Here is a 24,346-nt window from a genome sequence, read left to right as displayed (position 1 = left end):
TTTTTTTGGGGGGGGGGGGGGGGGGATAACAAGAAAAGGGAACTTCATTAACGAAAAGCACAACTAAACACACTAAAAAATGAACTTTCATGACCAAGGATCCGCTTCATCGGTGCTTATCTTCAAATGGATTGTTGCTTCTCTTTGCCACACCTTGATCCACTCCCAATCTCGTTTGCGATGTTTTCAAGCTTATCGTTCATCAAATTAATCTTCTCATCCAAAACGGAAGCAACATCTCTCAGATCATCCAAGTTGCTAAAATCATGCAAATTTTTTTCAAACAAGAATTTGGTCATTTGTTGTTCAATTTCAACCCCCCGATTTTTCTTTTTTTCCTTGTCCAAATTCTTACTCATTCTCGTTATGTTGCGCTTAAGAAAATTTTCTTGGTCCATCATGTTGGCTGTTTGTTTCATGCTAGGCAAGTTTTCAAACCTTTGGAACAAATGGGATGCTTCATTTGGAGAAGGCCAAACATCTGGTTGAGCAACAGATCCTGTTGCAGTAGTAGGATATATTATAGCACATGCACCAACAGAACATAGAGTTTTAAGCTCACTCACCTTTTTCAATAATCCAGCCTTTCTTTTCCGAAATGTCTGCCTCCGAACACGTTCATCAGCAATGAACTCGTACTTCACTGTTCGACCCATATTCAAAGGTTCAGAGAAGGAACTTTGCCTTTCAAGAACAAGTATAGATAGGTTTTATTGTGGAAGGAACCTCCATATGGAAATATATATATACAGGCACTGGGACTCAAAAAATTAGGTACTGTTTTTCGAAACGGAAAATTGACCAAAACCGACTTAGTTGTAAATTATTCATTGGCGAACAAGATAGCCGGTCCAATGGTCTATGTAATTATCTCTTGGGATAATGAAAATGTCAGATATTCAATATTTAAGTCGATGAAGCAAGTGAAATCTTTTTATTGTAATCTAATTTATTAATCTCCTAATATCTTATCATATGACAAAAAAATAAAAAAATTATTCATTGAACCAATGGACGTGTGGGGCCATGAAATTACTCTATCATGTTTAGAGCTTGTTTGGGAAGTTGTTATTTTAATTATTTTTTTAATTTTTTATTAAAAAACATATACCTTTATAAAAAGAAAAAAAACAACTATGTAATTGAGTGATGTAATGGGATTGAGCCTGTCAGTGTAAATACCATATTTCAAAAAATTATGGTAAGAGTGCCATAGAAATCGAAACGGTCATAAAAAGAGAAAATTATCAAATAGCCATTCATGTAAGACAACAAATGAAGAAAAAAAATTACATATAGATGTTGTAACGCTTTCTATATAAGTTTAAAAAGTTTGCTTTGTCAGTTACACTTGTAACCACAACCTTAAATGTAAATACTAAAAAATGACAAAAATTGTTTAGAGGATCTCTTTTAATTAATGTGAATAGATAGATATGTATTATGTGTATTGAATGCCATTCTAACAAAACAGATTTTGTGGGTTTGATGAATTAATATTTTTATGCATTAGTTTTGGAGATGAAAAATAAAAGGTTATTAAGAAAAAAAAATTGCAATTTCACCACCAATTAAGAAAGTCTCTCTCTCTTTTTTTTTTTTGATGGGAAGGAAAGTCATTTTATTAGCTGCACAAGCAGCCCCCAAGTGCAAACACATGCCTCTCCTCTTTACAATTCCATATATGTTCATTTTTTTATTTTTTTTATGCAATTTGTTTTTAATGTTATTTCTCTTAATAATGTACTTATCATATTACTCATGCTATGCACAAGTATGAATAAATAATTAAAAATTAATTTCTAAATTAAAATAACAATATAAAATTTACTTAAATTATGTAGTAAAATGATTTATAATCAATTAAATTTTATTCATTTTTGTCAAATTTACACATAAGAGAAGATTTTTATTCTGATATCATTAATTGTGTGTTCTAAATTTTTAATAAAAAATTGCATGTCATAATTTAATTAGTAAAAATTAAAGAATAAATTACAAAAATTATATTTACGATAAAATATAAATACATTTCGTTTTATAAGTTTCGTAATTTTAATTTACCATATGATAGTAGGGGTGGGCGCAAATTGGTTGTGGCCATGAAACCTCTAATCTGCTATTCGTTCGCCAGATTGGTAGATTGGAGAAAATCAATCCGCATCCATCCGCTAATTCGACGGATGTGGATTGAGCGGATTGGCGGATTGACGGATGGATGCGAATCGGTTTGGCGGTTTAAAATTTTATAAATTTTCAATATAATTTAACTTGTGCACTTCCTAAAAAAAAAAAAAAATTTTTTTTTACAGTCAATGACTTAAAAAAGTATTACAATTATTACATGCCTTATCTAAAGAAAGAAAGTTTAAAACTTTAGAATATTACAATCACTGCATGTCTCATTCACATAAAATATTACGTAAAGTATTACAATATGTGGTTCTTAAAATATAAAAATAATTCAAACCACCAAAATCATGAACAGAGCAGTAGTAAAGATTGTATGTCTTTATACTGTTACATCTATATCTGTTTTTGAAAATAAAAACCAACTAGCATATATCATCATTTTATTTATTATTTTTAGAGTTAGACTTAAAAATCGAAAAATATAGATAAATAATACATTTTTTTTTTCAATTCAAAAAATATATTTAAGGTGAAAACTCTTTTTCAATTGAAAATACAAACAGAATATCTAAACAAATTGAAAAAACAAAGTCTTACAAATTACTATGAGTGCTCGCGGTTTGGTTGCGGCCAAATGAATCCCAAATCCACCATCCATCCAAAACTAGGCGGATTGGGAAAAATCAATCCACAACCGTCCGCTCATCATCATGCATCTGTTCAAAATGCAACGGATCGATTCGGTTCAGTCGGTTTGGGCAGATCGGTATATCCGTTACTCACCCCTATATGATAGTAGTAAATTACATTTGTTAATATAGTAATTTTTTCTTATTTTGTACAGCTTAAAAATTTGTCTACTTAAAATTATAAATTGTTAGATGTCATAACTCTTATGTAAAAATGTATTAGAATTGACTTCTGGTGTTGGACTAAACATTAAAAGTGACTTAAAAGCTACTCGACTCAATATTTATACTAATGTAACCTTTACCTAATCGTTAAAAATTATCTTTGTCGATTCGTGACCTGTATAAGCTAGTTTGAGGGTTCTAATATTAGATGAAATATTAAAAATTAACCTAAAAAATCTAATTCAAGGCAATTTATTTATTATAATTTATTTATTTATTTAGTTTGCATGTTTGAAATTGAAATCTTGATGGAGTTTTTCTCATTGGTTGTGTTAGGGAGTCCTGTGACACGCTGGGTAGCAGTAACTTTTGGTGCTGGGATAGGTCTTGTGTGTGAGTGATTTTCTGACCACACTGCCTGCTTAGTAATCAGCTGGAGAGCACCGGCAGAATAGATGGCACCTGGCTGACCTGCAACAGAAAGAGAAGATTCCAGCGGTGGTTCGTCCATCCGGGGGCACTCCGACGATCAAGTCAGTAGATCTCTCAAAAATAAATCAAGTGCTAAACTCACTACTCAAAGCATAAATTGCGTACCTTAGACCCACGGGGGTGCCTTTCTTTTATAGTTTACTTAATCCTAGTCCCACTAGAAGCCTCACTTCTATGGACTCCAATTCAGTACTTACTTTGGACTCCTCAAGAGATAAAAATAAATTCTATAAGAGCTTTATCCTTATCTTGGCTAAATCTCCTCTTTATTCTAGGACTCTTGTCCCTTATCTTTTATCCTCTTATCTCGGATTCCGATATCTTCGGGGATAACCTCGGCCTTGTCGAGATCACCTCGGCGTCACGACCAGGACACGTGGCACCTCGGCTTGCCACGTGTTGGTACTCATAAAATATATCCCCACAATTGCCCCCTAGGTTCTATTACCTCGGCATTCTGAGGTGATGGAACCTATATTTTACCGTTTTTCCAGTACGTCGGTTTTCAGTATCTCAGCCGAGATCATTATTTTGGCCGATATCCTTTTATTGAAGAACAAGAACTTCAAGAATCATTCCACGCGTATGAGCTGTCATACACTATAATTCAACCGTTTTTAACTACGCGTTTCTTTCTTACTGGTTCGTACCTGTGACGCGCCCGTAAGCCGTCTCTTTCTCCCGTGTGCCGTCTGACGTATACGTTCTTCTAGGCGTATTGATTATTTTTTGCCACCGTTTTTCATTTTTGACAAAAATCTTTCCCCCTTTCTTCATTTTTCCACTTTTTGCATCTGATTTCTCTTGCTTTTTCTCTCTCTAAACTCTTTCTTTCGAATCCGCCATTGCTCAAGCTCCAAGTTCTGCAGTTGTCTTCATTCGTCTTTCTAGTGAAGCTTTCGCTACTCTGTTACTCCTGCAACCATCGTCGGATTTCGGCAATCTTCATACCGGCTTCACTTTCTTCTGGTAAGCTACAGTTCCTTTCGTTTTCAATTCTGTTGATATTCTTCATTACTTGTTACCTTTACTGCATCTGTTGAAACTTTTAATTTGCGATTCATACACCTGAATGTGTCCTTCCCATGATTTTGCCTTTGCCCATATCTTGAACACACGCATTGTTTCACTACTTCCCTGTATCTTTGTCACTAATCTTGGCCCTGTATTTCTTGTATTCTTTATGCTCTTGATAAACCATCTCTGTTCTTGATTCTGAAATTTCATTCTTGCTTTCTATTTTTTGTGTCTTTTCCAGATCTGTGCCTTTGATCTTGATCTTCATAGTTTTAGGTTTGGGATTTGTTTGTAGAACCCACGATTTAGGGCAAAACTAAAACATTCCTTACAAATTTCTGTATCAGCCCAAACCTAGGGTTTTGCCGAGGTCCTATCAATAAGAAATATATTCTTTCTAAATTTCAACCCTTCTAATTCAGGCTGATATCATGGGTATGTGGAGGCATAGGGTAGATACCCCGACCAAACTTGAGTACTTTAGGCAAGAGTTCTCCATCCCTGCCGATGTCCATCTAAGGCTGGCTGGGGATGATGACTCCATCATGCCTACAGAAAGCTCCATGCCCTTTCCCATTGTAGCTTTTACTGAGTGCGGACTCTGGCTCCCATTCAACATCCTTTTTCGCGAGATTCTTCACTATTATAAGTTGAACCCCATGCAACTGGCAATCAACTCCTATCGAGTGATCTTTGGTGTCATAGCCTTAGCTAAATAGGAAAACGCTAGGATCACCCTAGCCGATATCCAGTATTGCTATACCATGTGTGCCCTTAATTTGAAAAAAAAAGGCTACATTTATTACCTTAAACCGAGGTCTACAGAATTCAAAATTGTAGCCGACCTCCCAGACTCCAACAAGGGGGCTGGAGATGACTATCTCATTACCTCGGGAAATTGGGAGTTTGCTCCAGACGAGGACATCCATCTCTACCCTCTTCCCCGATCAGTTTTAGAGGGCAAGGGTAAGAGCCCAGTATTCATCTTTGCCTGTTTTCTTTCGAAGTCTTAAATGCTTTGTCTGTTTCTGACGTCTGTTCTTCTTGCAGCTGTTCGTCAGCCACCGAAAAATTTTCCGCAATCTTTTGTCCCCAGCAAGGACTTGAAGAAACTTTTGGACTTGCTAGTCCATAAAAGGAAAGCGTCTGTGCTTCTTAATTTTATTCCATCATACAAGTCAACTTTGCTTGACGTTCCCAAAAGGAAGAAGAAAAGCCTTTCTCCACCCTCTGCTACAGCTCCATTGACTGTATCCACATCACGAATAGATCAAGGATCAACATCTGATCCAGCTGATCAGCCATCAACCTCGGCTCCATACTTGGTCCCGATATCAGAACGAAAACGTCGGCGACGACTTGTCCTTACTGCCGAGATGGGTCGCCCAAAACCAGTTGCAAAAGATCTTCTGGCCAGCATTCCATCATCTATTGACGATCAACCTGCACAAACCCTTCCTCCACCGAAGCCAAAAAGAATAAAAAAGGCTCAACCAAAGGCCAAGGTAGCTCAGGTTGAGTTTGAAGACACTCTGCCTATTTCAAAGTTGGCTGAGAGTGATAAATCTCAGCCTTCCGCTGGGAAGAGGCGCTCTGAGTCTCAACCACCAAAATCCCAACAACGAAAAAAGCCGAGGTCTTCTTCTGCAACAACTTCGGGATCAAAAAAGCCCGATGCCCCCTGGGCCCCCACAATTACTTTGGAAGACAAGCCTGTCATGGCAAGTGATAGTGCCGATGATATAAACGTCGGCGTCGCACTCAGTACCGCTCTGCTTCTTCTAGGCAATCTGGAGCGAAACGCACAGTATAGTAAGTACGAGAGCTATGCTCTAATGCTTCGGCACTCCGTTCAGGTAAATGTCTTCCTTTTGGTAATTTTCTTCTTTCTTTCTCTTTATTTCATACTTTGAATATTCTTTAATACCTCTGTTTTCTTTTAGGCCATTCAGCATGCCCACTTTTTCTCAATGCAGTCTTTTGAAAATCGGGAGAGGCTTGTCGAGATGAAGAGGGAGTTCTCTTCCCTCCAAAAGACTAACAAAGGCTTACAATCAAAGATGAAAAGATTGGAGGAACAAGCCAAGGCTGCAATCAAAGCTCAAAACAATGCTGAAGAGAAGGCTGAGGCTATCAGAAAAGTGGCTGAATCTCAGAAGAGAGAAGCTGAGGAAAGAATGGCCCAGGCCGAAAAGGAGCTTCAGGAGGCCCTGGCCACTAAGGATGCCGAAATAAAAGAAGCTGATGAAAAGGCGTATACTCAAGGCATGGCCGACGTTACTGAGGCCTATGAACTTCAAGTGAAGCAGGCATGCAACAAGGGTTTCACCCTTGGTTGGATGTCTCTTCTAAAAAAACTCAATGTTCCTGAGGACTCACCATTGAGGAAAGCTGATGCCATCCCTCTTCCATTCCCTCCAGCTCAATCTTCAAGTCAAGACATCGGCGAATCTGAGTCTGAAGATGGTGATGAGGAAGATGATGATGCCTTGGTGAGAAAAGGGAAGAAAGAGGCTACTGCGTCCAAATCCCTTCCTTCAACTGAGCAAGTCCTGGACTTGACTCAAGATGAAAAGGGCGATGGAGTTGTCAAGGAAACTACCCCGGAGCAGGCATCCTCCGATGTTCCTGTAGCCGAAAAAAGCATTGATGAAACCCTTGCCCAGATTGATGCTGAGATCGCGGAGGAGAAGGCGGCCGAGGTAGCTCTTTCAGATCCTTCCGAGGTCCAAACCCAAGTTGCTGTTGATGCTGATGAAGCTTAATTTTCATGTTTTTCCTATCTTGTCTTTTGTACTGTTTTTTTTCCTTAGACAATGTAAGCTTTTTTATATGGCCGATGTGCCCCTGTTTCAACTGAATGCTTAACATAGCTTTCCTTCAGTGAATGCTTGTATCATTGTCTTCTTCTAACTGCTCTTGCATGATTATATACTTAGTATATTTTGCATGTCTTATGTACTCTTCCTTCTTTGTGCAATCTTCTCGGGGTGACACACCTCGGTTATGCCACCTGACAATTTACTTCGGCAAGTACTTGTCCTGTAAATTGTTTATAAATTTCAGCAAGGATAAACATATACTAGTTTAATCTTAACTTTGTAAACTTTTCTTAAATTATAACAAGTGCCAAACAGTGATCCACTTGTAAATTGTTACAAATTTCCACAAGTGTTAAATAATGTATGTCGGCTTAACTTTAACTTGTAAATTGCTACAAATTTCAACAAGTGTTAAGCATTACTCTGGTTTAAACTTCAACTTGTAAATTGCCACAAATTTCAATAAGTGAAGATAAACAATTATCTTGGCTTAACTTCACCTTGTAAATTGCTACAAATTTCAATAAGAGAAGATAAACAATTATCTCGGCTTAACTTCACCTTGTAAATTGCTATAAATTTTAACAAGCGTTAAGCATTACTTCAGTTTAACTTCAACTTGTAAATTGCCACAAATTTCAATAAGTGAAGATAAACAATTATCTTGGCTTAACTTCACCTTGTAAATTGCTACAAATTTTAACAAGCGTTAAGCATTATTTTGGTTTAACTTCAACTTGTAAATTGCTACAAATTTCAACAAGTGAAGATAAACAATTATCTCGGCTTAACTTCAACTTGTAAATTGCTACAAATTTCAACAAGTGAAGATAAACAATTATCTCGGCTTAACTTCACCTTGTAATTTGCTATAAATTTTAACAAGCGTTAAGCATTACTTCAGTTTAACTTCAACTTGTAAATTGTCACAAATTTCAATAAGTGAAGATAAACAATTATCTTGGCTTAACTTCACCTTGTAAATTGCTACAAATTTTAACAAGCGTTAAGCATTACTTCGGTTTAACTTCAACTTGTAAATTGCTACAAATTTCAACAAGTGAAGATAAACAATTATCTCGGCTTAACTTCAACTTGTAAATTACTACAAATTTCAACAAGCGAAGATAAACAATTATCTCGGCTTAACTTCAACTTGTAAATTGCTACAAATTTCAACAAGCGTTAAACATTACTTCGGTTTAACTTCAACTTGTAAATTGCTACAAATTTCAACAAGTGAAGATAACAATTTTCTCGACTTAACTTCAACTTGTAAATTGCTACAAATTTCAACAAGTGAAGATAAACAATTATCTCGGCTTAACTTCAACTTGTAAATTGCTACAAATTTCAACAAGTGAAGATAAACAATTATCTCGGCTTAACTTCAACTTGTAAATTACCACAAATTTCAACAAGAGGTAAGCATTTTCGTCTTCTCTCTGCCCCTAATGTGAACCTGAGTTCCACTTGGGTTCTCATTATTCAGAAACAACATTATGCATCTTTTATCAATTCACAAGTCTTTGGAGAACTTTGCTAAAATTTATTGATGACATTGGTAAAAAATAACAAAGAACATCTAATGATAGAAAAATTTCAAATTACAAGTGTTTCAGGGTCTTAGCAATGCTTTGCCCTCATTATCTTCAAGCCGGTATGCTCCATTGCCCAATACCGAAGTGATTCTGTAGGGTCCTTCCCAGTTTGGGCCAAGCTTGCCCTCTCTGGGGTCCTTCTTGTTGCCAACAACTTTTCTCAGGACTAGGTCGCCGACCTGAAAATCCCTTGGATTGACCTTCTTATTGTAAGCTCTAGCAAGCTGCTGTTGGTACGCTGCGAGCTGAATTGCAGCTTTCTTCCTTCTTTCTTCTAAGAGTCCCATTCTCTACTCCCTGGGTTCTGATCCCTGGGATGCTGATCTCTAGGGGGATGACTGCTTTTGTGCCGTAGGCCATAGCAAAGGGGGTTTCCCCTGTTGATCTTCTCGGCATAGTCCGATATGCCCAGAGTACATTGGGCAACTCGTCTACCCACTTTCCTTTTGCTGCCTGCAGTCTCTTCTTTATCCCATCCAAAATTACTTTGTTGGATGCTTCTGCTTGCCCATTGCTTTGGGGAAAACTTGGTGTTGAAAAGTAATTCTTTATCTTGAATTTCGCACAGAAGTTCTTGATGAGTTTGCTGTCAAACTGTGTTCCGTTGTCGGTAACTATTGCTCTTGGAATGCCAAATCTGGTGATGATGTTTCTCTATATGAAGTTCTTGATGTCCACATCTCGAATTTTGGCAAGAGGTTCTGCTTCTATCCACTTCGTGAAGTAATCTGTTACTACCAGCAAGTACTTTCTTTGCCCAGTTGCTTGGGGCAACTGCCCAACGAGATCCATGCCCCATTGGGCAAATGGCCATGGACTGCATACAGGGTTCAGGTCAGCAGCTGGCTGGTGTATCAAAGGTGCGAACCTTTGGCATTGTTCACACTTCTTCACGTAGGCGTCTGCATCTTTTTGCATGTAGGGCCACCAATACCCCTGGGTAATGGCCCTGTGAGCTAGTGATCTGCCCCCAGTGTGGCTTCCACAAATCCCTTCATGAATTTCATATAGAAAATCTTCAACCTGCAAAGGGTGTACGCACCTTAAAAGGGGTCCAGTGAAGGACCTTCTGTAGAGATGTCCATCCGCTGTCAAATTGAATCTTGCCGACTTTAATCTGACCTTGTATGCTTCCTTATGGTCTTCTGGGAGCTTTCCCTCTTTTAGGAATGCAACAATTACATCCATCCAGCTTGGTCCCAAGTCTACACACATTGCTTCTTGTTCTGTGATCGGTTGTTCTATGCTCGGGCTTGACAGATAGTCAATCATTATTGTCCTTGTTTTTCCAGTATGTATTGAACTTGCCAAGTTGGCCAATGCATCGACGTGGTTGTTATCATCTCGGCTGACTTGAAGAAGTCGGCAGTTGCGAAACAAGGCTGCCAACCTGATGACTTCCTTTGTGTATGCCGACATCCTCTCGTCTCGGGTTGCGAACTCTCCTGTTGTCTGATTCACTATAAGTTGTGAATCGCAAAAAATTATTACCTCATCTGCCTCTGCTGCCACTACCAGCTTTAGTCCTGCAATCAATGCTTCGTATTCTGCCTTATTGTTCGAAGCCTTGAACCCTAATCGAATAGATTGTTCCAATATTTCCCCATCAGGAGATATTAACACTACTCCTGCCCCTACTCATTGTCGGTTTGAGCTCCCACCGACAAACAGGTGAAAGGAGTCGCCGATGTAAATGCTGCAGGGTCTGAGTTTTTCCTTTCCTTGTTCTTTTGCCTTTGGCTGGGCTTCTCCTTGTTTGCTTGGACATCGTTTATCTTGGCTCAACGGAGCCCAATGTTTGATGGATTCTGGCGTGAATTCAGCCACGAAGTGGGCCAAAACTTGTCCCTTAATTGCTGTTCTCGGCCTGAACTCCAGGTCATACTGGACCAAGGCCACTGCCCATCTTGTTATTCTTCCAGTTAAGTCTCCTTGTTGTAACAAGGACTTCAGTGGGTGCTCTGTTAGTACTATAATCTTGTGCGCTTGAAATTAATGGTTCAGCTTCTTTGAAGCCATTATTAAGGCCAATATTAATTTCTCTAGTGGTAGGTACCTTGTTTCTGCATCGGCCAAGGTTTTGCTTACATAATAAACAGCCTTTTGCCCCCCTTTTTCCTCTCGGATCAGTACTGCACTTACTGCGTGTTCTGAAACTGCTAAATACAAAAACAGTTCTTTTCCAGGTTCAAGTGTTGAGAGGACTGGAGCCGTGGTCAGATATTTCTTTAGGTTGGACAAAGCGGTCTCACATTCCTCAGTCCATAGGAAGTCCGTGGCCTTCTTCACCAAGTTGAAGAAGGGTTTACATTTGTTTGAGCTTCTGCTGATGAACCTGTTTAGGGCTGCGGCCCTTCCAGTTAGCATCTGCACCTGTTTTGTCGATGTCGAGCTCTTCAACTCTAGGATGGCCTTGATTTGATCTGGGTTGGCCTCAATGCCCATTCTTGTTACCAGGTACCCCAGAAACTTACCTGATCTAACTCCAAACGTGCACTTCGATGCGTTGAGTCGGAGCCGGTATGTTTTGAGTATATCAAAGACCTCTTTTAGGTCGACAAGATGACCCTTAGGTTCCTTGGTCTTCATGACCATGTCATCGATGTAGACTTCTACTGTTCGGCCAATTAGGTGTTTGAACATTTTGGTTACCAGCCTTTGGTAAGTTGTTCCTGCGTTTTTTAACCCGAAAGGCATTACCCTGTAACAGTACAGGCCTTTTGGGGTGATGAATGCGGTTTTTTCTTCGTCTGGGGGGTACATGGCGATCTGGTGGTACCCTCTGTAGGCGTCTAGAAAACTCATTCTTCCATGCCCTGAAGTAGCATCTACTAGTTGGTCAATTTTGGGCAGGGGAAATCTGTCTTTGGGACAGGCTTTATTGAGGCTGGTAAAGTCTATGCAGACCCTCCATTTTCCATTCTTCTTCTTTACCACCACTGCATTGGATAGCCATGTTGGGTAGTGTGCTTCTCTAATGGCCCTGGCCTCCAGAAGTCTATCTACTTCTTCTTCTACTGCTTCGTCGTGTATCAACGTCGGTCTTCTGGCTCGCTGAATTACAGGTTTGGCCGACCTATCAACATTCAGTTTGTGGCAAGCGACCTCGGGGTCAATGCCAGGCATTTCGTAAGGTATCCAAGCGAACACCTCAATATTTGCTCTTAAAAAAGTCTCCACCTCTTTTTCCTCTTCTTCAGCTAAGCCCGAGCCGAGAAGAAAGAAGCGTTCTTCATCCCCATCCTGGACGAGGATTTTTTTTAGCGCCTCTTCGCTCTTCTCGGCTGGTTCTTTGCCGACGTCTTCTAGGACTTCTAAGTCCTCATCTTCAATTTCTGCCTTCTCTGGCTCTTGCACGCTGCAGGTAGATTTCATTGCTACCATGGAGCAACTCTTCGCCTGTAGCTGATCGCCTCTAACTTCTTCCATCCCATGCTCTGTTGGGAATCGTAGTAGTTGATGCAATGTTGAGGGAACTGCCCCCATTGCATGCAACCATGGCCTTCCCAAGATAATGTTGTATGGCGAAGGCGTGTCAATCACCATGAATTCTGTTCTAACCTTCTTAGTGCCGGCTTGTACTTCCAAGCTTGTTGCGTCCAGTGGCCACGTCGGCGTTCCATTGAAGCCGACCATCGGGCCATTGGATTGCTCCAAGTCATCAGGATGAAAGGCCAGCTCCTTGTAACATTTAACATACATGATGTCGCAAGAGCTGCCTTGATCAATTAGGATGCGTTTCACTAGGCACTCTCCCACCTGGAGGGATACTACCAAGGCATCATTATGTGGATGCTGGACCATCTCTAGGTCGGCTTCAGTAAAGGCTATCGTCGGTCCCTGGCATTCTTCAAGCCGAGGTCTTTTATGTCTGACCTGGTTCACGTGCTGTAGGTGTTTTACCTTCTAGGTCTCCCCTCGTATGTCGTTTTTGTTCACTTTTGAGTGAATTACATTAATAACCCGTGGTCCTCCTGCCTATGGTTGCTGTGGTGGGGGAGGCGGAGCTGCTGGTGCTTGAGGCAATCTTGCCTGTTCCTCCCTTGTCCTGGCCTCATCGACAAGGTCCCTCAGATGGCCTTGCCTCACCAGGTCTTCTAAGTGTGCTTTTAGGGCTCTGCAACCCTGAGTTGGGTGCCCTTCTTCATTGTGGTAAGCACAACGCCTACCGACGTTTCTTCCCATAAATTCCCTGGTGTTCTTGTCGGTGCTCTGAAATAGGGTTGGTTTCGTATTTGATCCAGGACTTTGTGGATCGGGACTCGGAATACAGTCGTTACTGCCTGTTTAGCCCTCAATTCCCTTTCTTGTTTGATCAGTCAATTGTTACCTCGGCTTCGCTTCGGCGAGCCATTTCCTTTCTCCTGCTTTGTCTCTTTGTTTCCCGACGTATCCTCCTCTGCTCTGGCGTACTTCTTGATTCTTGCCATGAGTTCTTCCATCCTTTTTGGCAATGTCTTTGCCAAAGACTTCCGTAGTGGGCAGTCATCTTTCAGGCCGTTCTTGAAAGACACGACCGCCATCTGTAGACACCTCATTTTTGACCGACCTTAAGACTCAGACGTCACCAACTGAGCGCTCGGTGATGTTGCATATTGTGCTCGTTCTGAGGTTGCGGAGTCTCGGCTGCGAACCTCGCCTCCGGACTTCGGGGCTCTTTTGTGCTTTGTCTCGGTTTGCGAACCAGGTCCTGTTTTCTCTGTTTTCTCTTCCCGAAGGGAGGGAGAGGTCTCATAGACCATCTCTTAGTGGCCGCAGGCTACGTTTCGTGGTCGTAGGCCATTTTTCCCGTTTGGAGCCCAGTTTCCGGTTTTCGGAGCCGTCGGCCGTGTGCCTCAATTCGAGACCGCTTAATTACTTCTGTTTGCTCTAGCTTTTGGCACACACCTTATTTCCTCCCTTTAGAGAGACACTGTGGCCTGGGAGACCACCTTCGTGGTCATACGCCACTTCCGGTCCCTAACAGCCTGTTTTCAGGGCCTCAAACTATGTGTTTTGGCCCCCGAACCCTCGTTTTGCATCCGTCTTGGTCCATTTTTGGTAGGGACCCTTTTTTCATTGTTAGGGAGGTGACAGTATGGTGGGAGGCCACCTTTTCCCCTTGGAAACCAGTTTTCTTTTTTTTCCTTTCCTAAAGCTGGTTTTTCGGACAGAAAGCTGGTTTTTCTCATTTTTGAGCCACAATTTCTGGCTTTTCATACCACCATTGTGTTGTTCTCATCTGGGAGGCCACCAATATGGGTAGGCCGACCATTAATTCTTCTTAACCCTTTTGAACCTTGCTAAAAAGCTAGTTTTTCTCTCTCCTGGGTCACATTTTCTGGTTTTCCACCATACAACTGTGTTGCACTCATCTGGGAGGCCACCAATCTGGGGTGGCCGACCAGCATTTCACCCTGAATCTTTTGACCCCTGGTCGGCCGACCAGGGGGAGTGGCCGGCCGGCCATCTTGGCTGGTCGGCCAGCTTTTTGCTTTTTGCTCTTCTTAAGTGCAACATAGCTGTGCCAGTTGTGAAGCATTTGACCCACTGTCCGAGACTTTGACAATCTTTTTGATCCTTTTTAGTTAGTTTTGACCCCCTTGCTTAGCTTCTTGGAGAAACTTGACTCTTTTGTCAAGCTTCTTAAGGAAGCTTGACCCTTTTGGTTAAGTTTCTTTGAGAAGCTTTGAACCCCTCTTAAGGCTTCTCCAAGAAGCCTTGGCTCTTCTCCTCTATAAAACCAACACTCCCCCTCCATTTGCAAGGGTTAGAAAGTTTAGCCAAGGCATATACACTCCATCCTCCATAGCCTTCTTCTTTAAAGCTCCAAACCCTAATATTCTTGCACCATTTGCACTACACCTCATAGCCTACCACCTCCACCATCAATCCAAGCATCTTGGAGCTGATTTTCAGAAGTTGAAGAACTCCTTCCTTGGTCCAGAAGCTGCTGGAGTCATTGTCTACAAGGGTGAGTCTCTATTTTTCCCATTTTTGTATTATTTTGCTCCATTGATTAACCTTATTTGCAAGCATTTCTGGACTTTGTCATAAACTGAAAAGTATCTTCTTTTGAGCTCCTCTTGGAGTTTGATTAAGGACACTTTTCTGTTTGAGGCCATCTACCTCCTTGTATGCTCTATCCCTCTTCGTAGGCTTATTTTGCATCATATCTTAGCCCTACTTGTGAGCATTTTCGAGATTTTCCATAAACTAGAAAAAGTCTTGTTTTGATCTTCTAAACATGTTTGTTTAAGGACTCTTTTCTTTTTGGGGTCATCTTCCCCCTTTCATGCTTCATTTCCTCACGTTTTGAGCCTTGCATTTGAGCATTTGCATTGGCCTTGGTTTGGCCTTTTAGCCACTGAAATCCAGTGGATTTTCAGTGGCTTAGATGTGTTTTTGAGCTTCAAAATCAGAGAGGGGTAACCCTCTCACCCCTTGTTCTCTTTACTAGCATTGTTGGCCTTCCAAAGGAGCTTCATTTTGCATGTTGTGAAGCCACATTCCAGGACTTATTTTATAAGTTTTATGGTCTGCATTAGGTCTGTCTGGAGCCCATTTTGCCATATTTTATGTCTATGATGCATGTGTAGAGCAATCCTATTCAAGGCCTTTCAAAGAGACCTTTCATTGCATGCTTCCTAGACCAATTCCAGGGCCTATTTGGTGAGTTTTAAGGTTGTCATAACTCATTTCCAGAGGTGGTTTTGACCTTTTATGTGTCCATCACATAGGTGTAGAGTAGCCCCTTGCATGGCCTTCCAAAGGAGCTCATCATTTTTGCATGCATTGACTGAGTTTCAGTGATTATTTGGGCATATTTTGGCATGGCATACATCTATTTTTGGCTGGTTTAATGAGCTTTCATATGCTTCATATAGTTGTAGAACAACTCATGGTTCACTAGCTTTCTTTGCATGCTTTGTGGGCCCTTGATTTTAGCACTTTTTGGCATGTCATAAACTGATATTGTGCTTATTTTGGATTGCCCTAGCTCTTTTTTTGGGTCTCATGACTGAATGATGTTTGTTTTGCATGCTTGTAGTTCAATACCCATGCTTAACTTTGAGATTTGAGGTCCATTGCATGCATGTGCTGAGGTGTGTTCATGTTTTGAGGACATTTTACATCACATTTTAGAGCCTATATGAATGCCATATTGCCATGTTTTCATCTCTTTAAGTGTGCTTGAGAGTCGGGCTTGAATGCCTTGTTTACCGACCATTGAATGAGCTTCATTTTCATGCTTGTTGAGCCATCATTTTAGGCCAATTTTCCACTGTTTCAGACCTGCCTAGGGTCTGTTTGGAGTTGGTTTTGCCTTTGGTGCATTGCTTTGGGTACTTCTAATGTAACACACTTCACTAGTTTCGGTACCCAGGCCCCCTAGCTTGCATTGTATGCCATGTTTGCATGATTCGGGACCATTGAGCATCATATTTTAGAGCTGTAAATTGCATGTTTATATGCCATCTTTCATCCCTTGCCAAGCTTTGGTAGAGTGGTATTTCATGCCTTAGGTTCGGTCCTTGGTATTCATGCATGTGTGCATGCATTTCAATTCTCTCATTTTTATCACATGGCCACTGATGTGAGTGTGGCTGAGGTCCACTCATGTTGGTGTAAGTCCATCGTGCATTGTGTATGCCATTTCGGTCCATAGCATTGTGTATGCTGAGTTGCATGCTAGAGCATTGTGTATGCCATGTTACATCGAGCATTGTGTATGCCATTTCATAGCATTGCGTATGCTAGGTTGTATGTTAGTCACATTGTGTATGCCATCTCATGTGCATCGTGTTTGGGATAGGAGTTAGCCCAAGCACGGGTAACGAGGGACGTTTCGTACTCCGAGTGACGGAACGTGTCTCAATTCCTGGTCGCCAACACTCCGGATTACCCATGATGGAGTTTAGGTCTTGTTATGTTTATATGTGCGTTTATTTCACATCGAGTCATGCAATTCGACTCCTCGGCCATCATGCATCGAGATGCGTGATTGGTGGCACGAGGATCGAGGACTACACTCCCTGAAGAGTAGTCATGCATATATATGTGAAAATACTTTGCCATGCCCCTTTCTTGCTCTCTGTTGCAGCAAATCAGAAATCAACAGCCTTCTGGAGCTTTGTGCAAGTTTCTGAGATCAATTGCAAACAAGGGTGAGGCGAGGCATCGCGATGGAATTTACCGACGAGGCGACGCGAGCATGCATGCATCTTTCATCATTCGAAACAAGAGCTGAGGCAGTCCATTTTATAGCTTGCATGCTAATTTATTTGCTTTTCTAGTTAATTTGTTGATTAATTAGAGTTTTGTAATATTTAATTAGCTAGAGTAATTAATTATTTATTTGGACCCTCCGAGCGAGGGCACAATTGTAATAAGTGTGCGTGTGTGTGACGTATGTCTTCCAACCCTACGTCTTTCTTCCTTTTATTTACCAGCTTATGATGGTTAGTTTAGGGCATGTTTTAATTAGCATACTTATGATAGCATGTTTGCATTCATTCATCTGTCTTGCATGCACCGGGCTCGGCGCATCATACTAACTGCATTGTATTTCAATTCCGAGTTGAATACTTGTTAGTTGTAGCATTTCACATGCTATCTTTAGAATAACCGAGCCTATTGTAGTTGCATTCCTGCATGTGTTGCCTTAGGCATTTCAGCATAGTTAGGATCATGCATGGATTCCTAACATAGCTTCTGTTTTGGCTTGGAGTACTCGGCAAGTATTTATGCTTTAGCATCCTTGCATGTGTATGAGTGACTGCCATGATAGCATGCTTACCATGAGGCTATGTGCTTATGTGATATACTTGTCTGAATGCCTGTGGGTGAAGGTTGGGTTATTTGAATTGGAACAATGCATTGAATGAGAGTTTTAAGCCCACTTGAGAGTGGCAAAATCATGTTTTCTTAAGCTCACTTGAGGGTGGCAAATCCACGTCTTAGCCTACTTGCGAGTAGCACCATCAAACCATCTTTCAAATAAACAAACATGAAATGTTTTATTCCAACTCAAACGATCCAGTCTATACTTGTATGTTGTGTGCATCACATACTAATTCTAGGCTAATAACCGGAATAGGAGCACATAATGTTTTCAAAACTCGATATCATGGTTAGAAGAGGCCGATCTTTGATCGGGCGAGCGGGGGTGCTCACGAAGTGACCTTCCCCAGTCGTACCCAAGTTCCCGAGCCAAGGCTACTTTGGTGATGACGGACATGTGGCCTTAGGCACGAGTCAGGGTTTCCTAAATTCTCCCAAAATAAAATATTTAGGTGGCGACTCTGTATCTGGCAAAACAGTCCATGTTTGGCACTTCTTTCAAAAAAATCTCTTTTCAAAAACGATTTACTGGATTTGGACTCTTTGATGATTCATCGGTCTTGCATTGCACTCTGCGAGATTAGATACAGGACCGTGACATTTGAGTCCAAACTGTAGTGAGCCCAAATGAACAAAACGGGATCTCCCTCCCGGGACGTTCGGGGACGTCTACAGTTTCTAGCGACTCTGCTGGGGAGTTAGAGAACTTGACTCAAACTTATGATATTTTGTTTTGATTACACTTATGTGTTTTTTTGCATTGTACTTGCATTAGTGCGCCTAGGACACCGTGTTTGTCGTATGCTATTCCTGAACGGTTTGTCGGAGGCTCGCTTTGCGAAGCGTGCCATAAGGCTGACCGGTTGCGGGCTCTGCCACGACGGGAACACAAACCCCGGTTTTACCGGGGCACCCTTTTTGACCATTCGACCTAGTGCATATTCGGAATCCATAGTGGCCATTCCAAGCTAGGACAGGTTGCTTACCCGAGTTTAGGTTGTTTGAAACCGCTGTGTGCGTAGTGAAACCCTAGCTCCTGACCAAATAGGACAGTAAAACCCTACCCTACCATAGGGGTGTTTTGGCTCTCACTTGCTTGCTATGTGCTTTTACGGTGTGTCCCTACAAGAATGCATGTAACAGTTTACAAGTTTGGGTATCAGGCCTACGAGCATCAGTATTTGGGAATCAGTTTTACCTAAGGGTATCAGTTTATAGGCAGACTTTTAGGCAGAATTTGGTAGAGAGCACGGTCATTCAGCTATGCTAATATCTGTTTTGGTGAAATCAGGCTGAGATACTGCATGTTTTCTCTTTTGCTAGGTAGTCTTGGAACCATAGCTTCAAAAGGCTCTGAGATCCCTCGGATTCATTTGACTTGTGTTGATAGACCTTGTTGGGTCAGAGATTCAATTCAAGGGCAATCAGCGTTCCTTTGCCAGAGGCAGGGTAAAAGGGGCCAGTTAGGCACAGATCACTAGTTCAGTAGTTACCAGATCAGTGGCCCTTATTCACCCCACTAGTGAACAGTCAGGCTGAGGCTTGAGTTTTTATCACAGAGCTAGATATACCAGTCAGTCAACTGGAATAGCAGAACATAGTAGGGATGGAGGAAATGATGCGTCAACTCCAAAAAAGTATGAAACTCATGCAGCAAGACGCTGCCCGCCAGACAGAATTTGCCAAACAACAGGCTGCGATCATGGCTCAACAGGTAGAGTTAATTACCCGGCTACAGCAGCAAACCAGAGCATCTGCTTCGCACCAAGCCCCTCCCCCACCAGGAGTTCTAGCACCCGAGGAGGCACCAAATGTCCAGGGAGATACAGACATTCCGACAGGACCGACTTCGCCCCCAATCCTACCCCAATTATCCAAAACACCCACCAACCTGCCGGATTCTCCCTTTGAGTCCGAGGTGGACCTCACAGCATTGAAGGTGAGCAAGCTTGAAAAACTGTTCAAGAAATCTCAAGGCGTCAAGTCCATCCCGAACATTGAGGATGGGTATACTGATGCGGCCGTGACGCTGTCAGACCGCTTTAAAATGCCACATATTGACCGCTTTGACGGGTCCGGGGATCCCATGGTGCACTTACGGCCGGACCTTGTCGGGGGTGGCGGCCATCTGGTACGCAAAACTAGACGACGATGTTAAGAGGAATTGGGATGAGATGGCCGAGGCTTTTGTCACTCAGTACTCCTATAATATACAGATCGAGGTCACAACTCGTGATCTTAAGACAACAAGGCAAGAGCCTAAGGAGAGTTTTTCTAATTTTGTAGCCCGCTGGAGGGCCAAGGCCTCAATGATGACCCTTAGGCCCACTAACAAAGATCAAATTCGGATGGTTGTGCACAACCTCCAACCCAAGCTCATGCAAAAGATGATCGTTCTCCCCTTCCCCACCTTTTCAGATTTACATGAGATGGGAGTACAGATCGAGGACGCTATGAAGCAGGGCCTTCTTGACCAGGAGAAAGAGCAGCCCAGGAGGGCGTTTTCCTGCAGCTCGAATGCGACCACTAATGGTGATACAGCTGTAAGATCTTTTGAAGTGGGCATGGTCACCACCACTGCATCAAAAACAGCTACCCCATTCACTGGTGCGTCAGGAAGTAGCTCACGGAAAACCAAATATCCACCTCGAGTCAAGAGGATTTTTACCCCACTTTATACGCCTTTGTCAAGGGCTCTAGAGGCTTTACTCCGGAAGGGATATCTGAAACCATTGGAACAATAGCCTCTACCTGATCCTATTCCTCTAAAGCATGACCACACTAAATACTGTGCCTACCATCAACGAACCGGTCATGACACTGACAGTTGCTTTCGTCTTCGCCATGATGTACAAGATCTGTTTAACAACAAGGTCATCGCCGCACCAGCTCAGCAAAGTCTATCGGCACTTGATCAGTGAACTTGTGGGGGATAATGTGATGTGATCAGGGGATGAACCACTTGCGGGCGGCGCTCAGTTTACTCCCGATGTGGTGTATGGCACGCACTGTTTTGAGCATTTGTGAATGCTAGTTTTTGTACTTTCTGACTTGGGTATTGGGTCAGTTTTGTTGTTTTGTGCATAGTCAGTCTTTTTGTACTGAGTCAGTTGGGTCTGTCTTGTTGTATCGAGTCAGTCCTGTTTTGTTAGAGTCGGGTGATTTTGGGGGTGTTACCTCGGACATCACTTGCTTGTTTTGTGTGTGTCTTTTCGTTTTCTTTTGAGTCTGTTTCTGCCTTGGAGCCAGTTATGCCAACAGATTTTGATTAAAACAGCAGTGATTTTCACACTCTTGTGTTTGCTTCTGCCCTGTGCCAGTTGTGCCAAAAAGTTTGAATGAAACGGCAGTACTTTTTGCCTACTTTTCTGTACCTCGAACTCATTGCATGGACCTAAGTTTTTCAAAACTTTTTGAACATTGTGATGAAAACAAAGAGGAAGGAATTCCTCGGGATTTGCAAAATTTTTTTTGATCAATTGAGAGGAAGAGAGGCGTGGCAAGCCCTTAATGAATGAGATCATGCTTGTTAGTATGAGTACTGGGAAGGATCCTGGCTTGATCTAGATTGGTTCTACATTGTCTTCAGCGTGAGTGACTAGTCGCTTTCTTAAAAGATTTCAAAAAATGTTTTGCGCGGTTCTGCGAAGACCTGTGTGGAATCGCTCTTGAGATTGTGCAGCTTAGGATCGCTCTTAGCCACGAGACTCGACCCCTCTTAATTTCAAAACCTTGAACTTGGATTCAGAATGTTCCAAGGCCAATCATGATGTGAGGCCTGTGTGGCCAGATTTGAAGTAGCCCGCGAACTAGGGGCAAGAAAAGTCAGATCAAGAAGCTTGTGAAGCTAGATCAAGAGCACCCCTTGAACTAGGGGCAAAATGTCAGATGTGCTCGAAGAGTCAAAGACGAAGATCGGCAAGAATTCCAAATCCCAGAAGGGAGGAAAGGAGAAAGTATTGTCGAAGGACAACCAAGTTCCTATCCACAACACTAGGGGCAAATTCACCCTCGATTGGATGGACTTCTACATCATCAGCGAACAGCAGCCATTCTCCTGGATTCAGATGGCTTCGAGATCTCAAACCAATCAACGTGGACAAAGCTATACTTTTACCCTTGAGAGGCTCGCTGGGTCGAAAACCCGGAAGGGTGACCCAGACAAAAGTTAGAGCAAGAAAAAAAAAAAAAAAAAACAACAACAAAGAAAAAGAAAAGAAAAGAACAAAAAGAATTGAAAAGAAGAAAAACAGAGCTCGCAAGGTTGAAAACCCGGAAGGGCGGCATTGGCAAAAGTTAGAGTGCAAAAGGAGAGGTTAATACTCGAGTGTACCTTAACCCCGAACTACGTAAGGCTTGATTCCCATCTTTGGGATACGTAGGCAACTTCACTCTGAAGTCCAGCCGTAAAACACTTCAAATCTGACTGTGTCCATGTGATGGTTCTGGTCATCTTTGTCTTCTCTGTATCTGAGAATTTGGTTGTAATTATCACTGTGAGAACTGGTTGCCATGTGCTGCGGCGCTATTCAGACTAGGGGCAACTTTCCATTGCCATACAATGTGCCGCGGTGCTATTCAAACAAGGGGCAACTTTCCGTTGCCATGTAGTGTCCTTCAAGCAAGGGGCAATTTTCCTTCGGATCTGAGGTTGTGCATCTCGAGGGTAGGTTCCGTGCTCGTTGAGCAGTGGCCGTTTGCAAAAATAGTTTTTGAGAATTTTTACTGAGGTTGACTATTCTCTCAAAAATTATTCCACTTTTCCAAAACTGGACCATTTCTTGGGCCTAAAAAGGAAAATTTTCATTGTTCATAACCTAACTTGCATGATTTTAAATCAGAAAATCGAACAAGCATGTTAATCTAACTCTCATGTTGGTCAAAATTGTTTTAGCAGAACGTCAAAAACAAAAAATGGTCAAAATAATGAACTAGGGGCACAGTTGAGTCAGGCTTCCTGTCTTTCCCCTGTTGTCAGTGCATTTGTCAAAAAGGGCACCATACTTGCCAAGAAGGGCACTCTCTCTGCTAGAAAAGGGCACAACTGAAACTGTCAACAAAAGAGCTGAAAGCTCTCTCATCCTCCAAGCAACGAGGTATCAAGCCAAGTGTGAAGCACGAACTGAAATGGATCAAGATATCTCACTCCCTCATCTGGACAGATCTAATCACGTCCAAACTCCCCGGTAGAGCATCGACAGCCGATGTCAGCTGCAGATTCGCTACACGCTTAGTTACAGCACAACCCCTCTGTGGGAGGAACTCACTAGCTGTGCACAGAAAAAGAAGAATCTAGCTGAGTGCTAGGGGCAAGAGCCCACAACTTTTTGTTTATCCATCAACCACCCTGGAGATGGATGAAAAATGAGATATTAAAGAATAGAGAGATGTGCGTTGAGAGGAAAAGCGAGGAAAGGGTTTTGAGAGAAAAACTGAGCTTGAAGGCCGAGTGATGTAAGAATCACAAATGAGAAAGGGTGGGAAACAATACCCAGAAAAACAGGCTCCCTGTGCACGTCTGAGTGTCGTGTCTTTTTGTCTTACCTCAATTCTTGTCTTGAGTCATTTTTTGAGTGTGTGTGTTTGTGTTTAGGTTGTTTACCTTTTGTTTTCCGTTGTTGAGTCGTAATGCGCTGTGTTCAGTCGTAGGCTCAATGCCCCAGTCAAAAACTCATCTCTCTATTTCAAAAATAAAATCATTTTGCGCTCCAAGTGCCGTGCTGTTCTCTACATCTGTGCAAAACAAGATTTGTTCTTTCATAAAATCGCAGGGTTCAACCCAGGCCATGTCAGAACAGTAAAACCAGGACCTATTTGAAGCTATATGGGTTCCAGACTACAAAGCAAAAGAAAAGAGGGAAAATGTCGGGTATCTGAGTTTGTTTTAACTTCAGTAAGTTCCGAGACTACATTCCGTGTGTACCTCTTCAGGTCTTGCCAATGCTCCGAAGTATGAGTGTGCCTCTACCTCAAGCTTGAGATCAAGTCTGCTTCAAGCCATAATGGCGATCAAAAGTGCTCTCCCTGAGTACCATTCCCTGCCAGAGGCATCTTGGCTGTGTTCGCAATGAGTTCCTAGGAGACCAACTGCGACGGTGGAAACTAGAGTTCGAATGGCTGTTGCCTAGAACGCAAAGGTTCGGGATTTTCGAGACTAAAGTCTGGTTTAAATACCCAGAGGCGTGTCCTCGGCTTGAAATCTGTATGGAAGCCCCATAGTTTGAGATAGCGTGTATGCACCTCAATTCTGGATACCGAACCAACCTAGTCTGTCACCCCGTTGGAGAATAGGGAAAGTTGTGAATATGATTAGGAAGAAAGGCAGCATCCAAAGTGTTCTACGTGAAGAACCCTTGTCAGTATTTCAGAGCCTTTGTACTGTGAGTTGAAGGTAAGTATTCGAAGAGCACAAGGGGAGATCCCCGTCGGAAAAGAGCGATTCATCGCCACTCACCTCATGAGGTGCTTTCTAAAGCGCCGTTACGCTTGTTTATTGCGTTCCTTAAACATCATACATTGTATTGCATTGTATCTATCAAGTTTCTTTCTCATTCATGAACGATATTGTATGTACGGTTCATTCAAAGAAGTTCTGTTTGAGATC

At 42.1% G+C, this 24,346-nt stretch overlaps 1 long non-coding RNA gene across 1 annotated transcript; it reads right to left on the bottom strand.

Annotated features, from left to right (window-relative positions):
• Positions 1–374: 374 nt before the first annotated feature.
• LOC145792403 (uncharacterized) lies at positions 375–1,056 on the bottom strand. The gene is made up of 2 exons (XR_014331804.1): positions 567–1,056; positions 375–499 (listed from the first exon to the last, which is right to left on the bottom strand). It is a non-coding gene; the product is annotated as an uncharacterized LOC145792403 (long non-coding RNA).
• Positions 1,057–24,346: the final 23,290 nt, after the last annotated feature.

This window comes from Camellia sinensis, chromosome 6 (assembly GCF_055761805.1).
Source record: "Camellia sinensis isolate YWXY chromosome 6, ASM5576180v1, whole genome shotgun sequence".
Lineage (NCBI taxonomy): Eukaryota > Viridiplantae > Streptophyta > Magnoliopsida > Ericales > Theaceae > Camellia > Camellia sinensis.
Note: the sequence above shows the minus strand (reverse complement) of the source record. Positions and strands in the feature narration are given on the sequence as shown.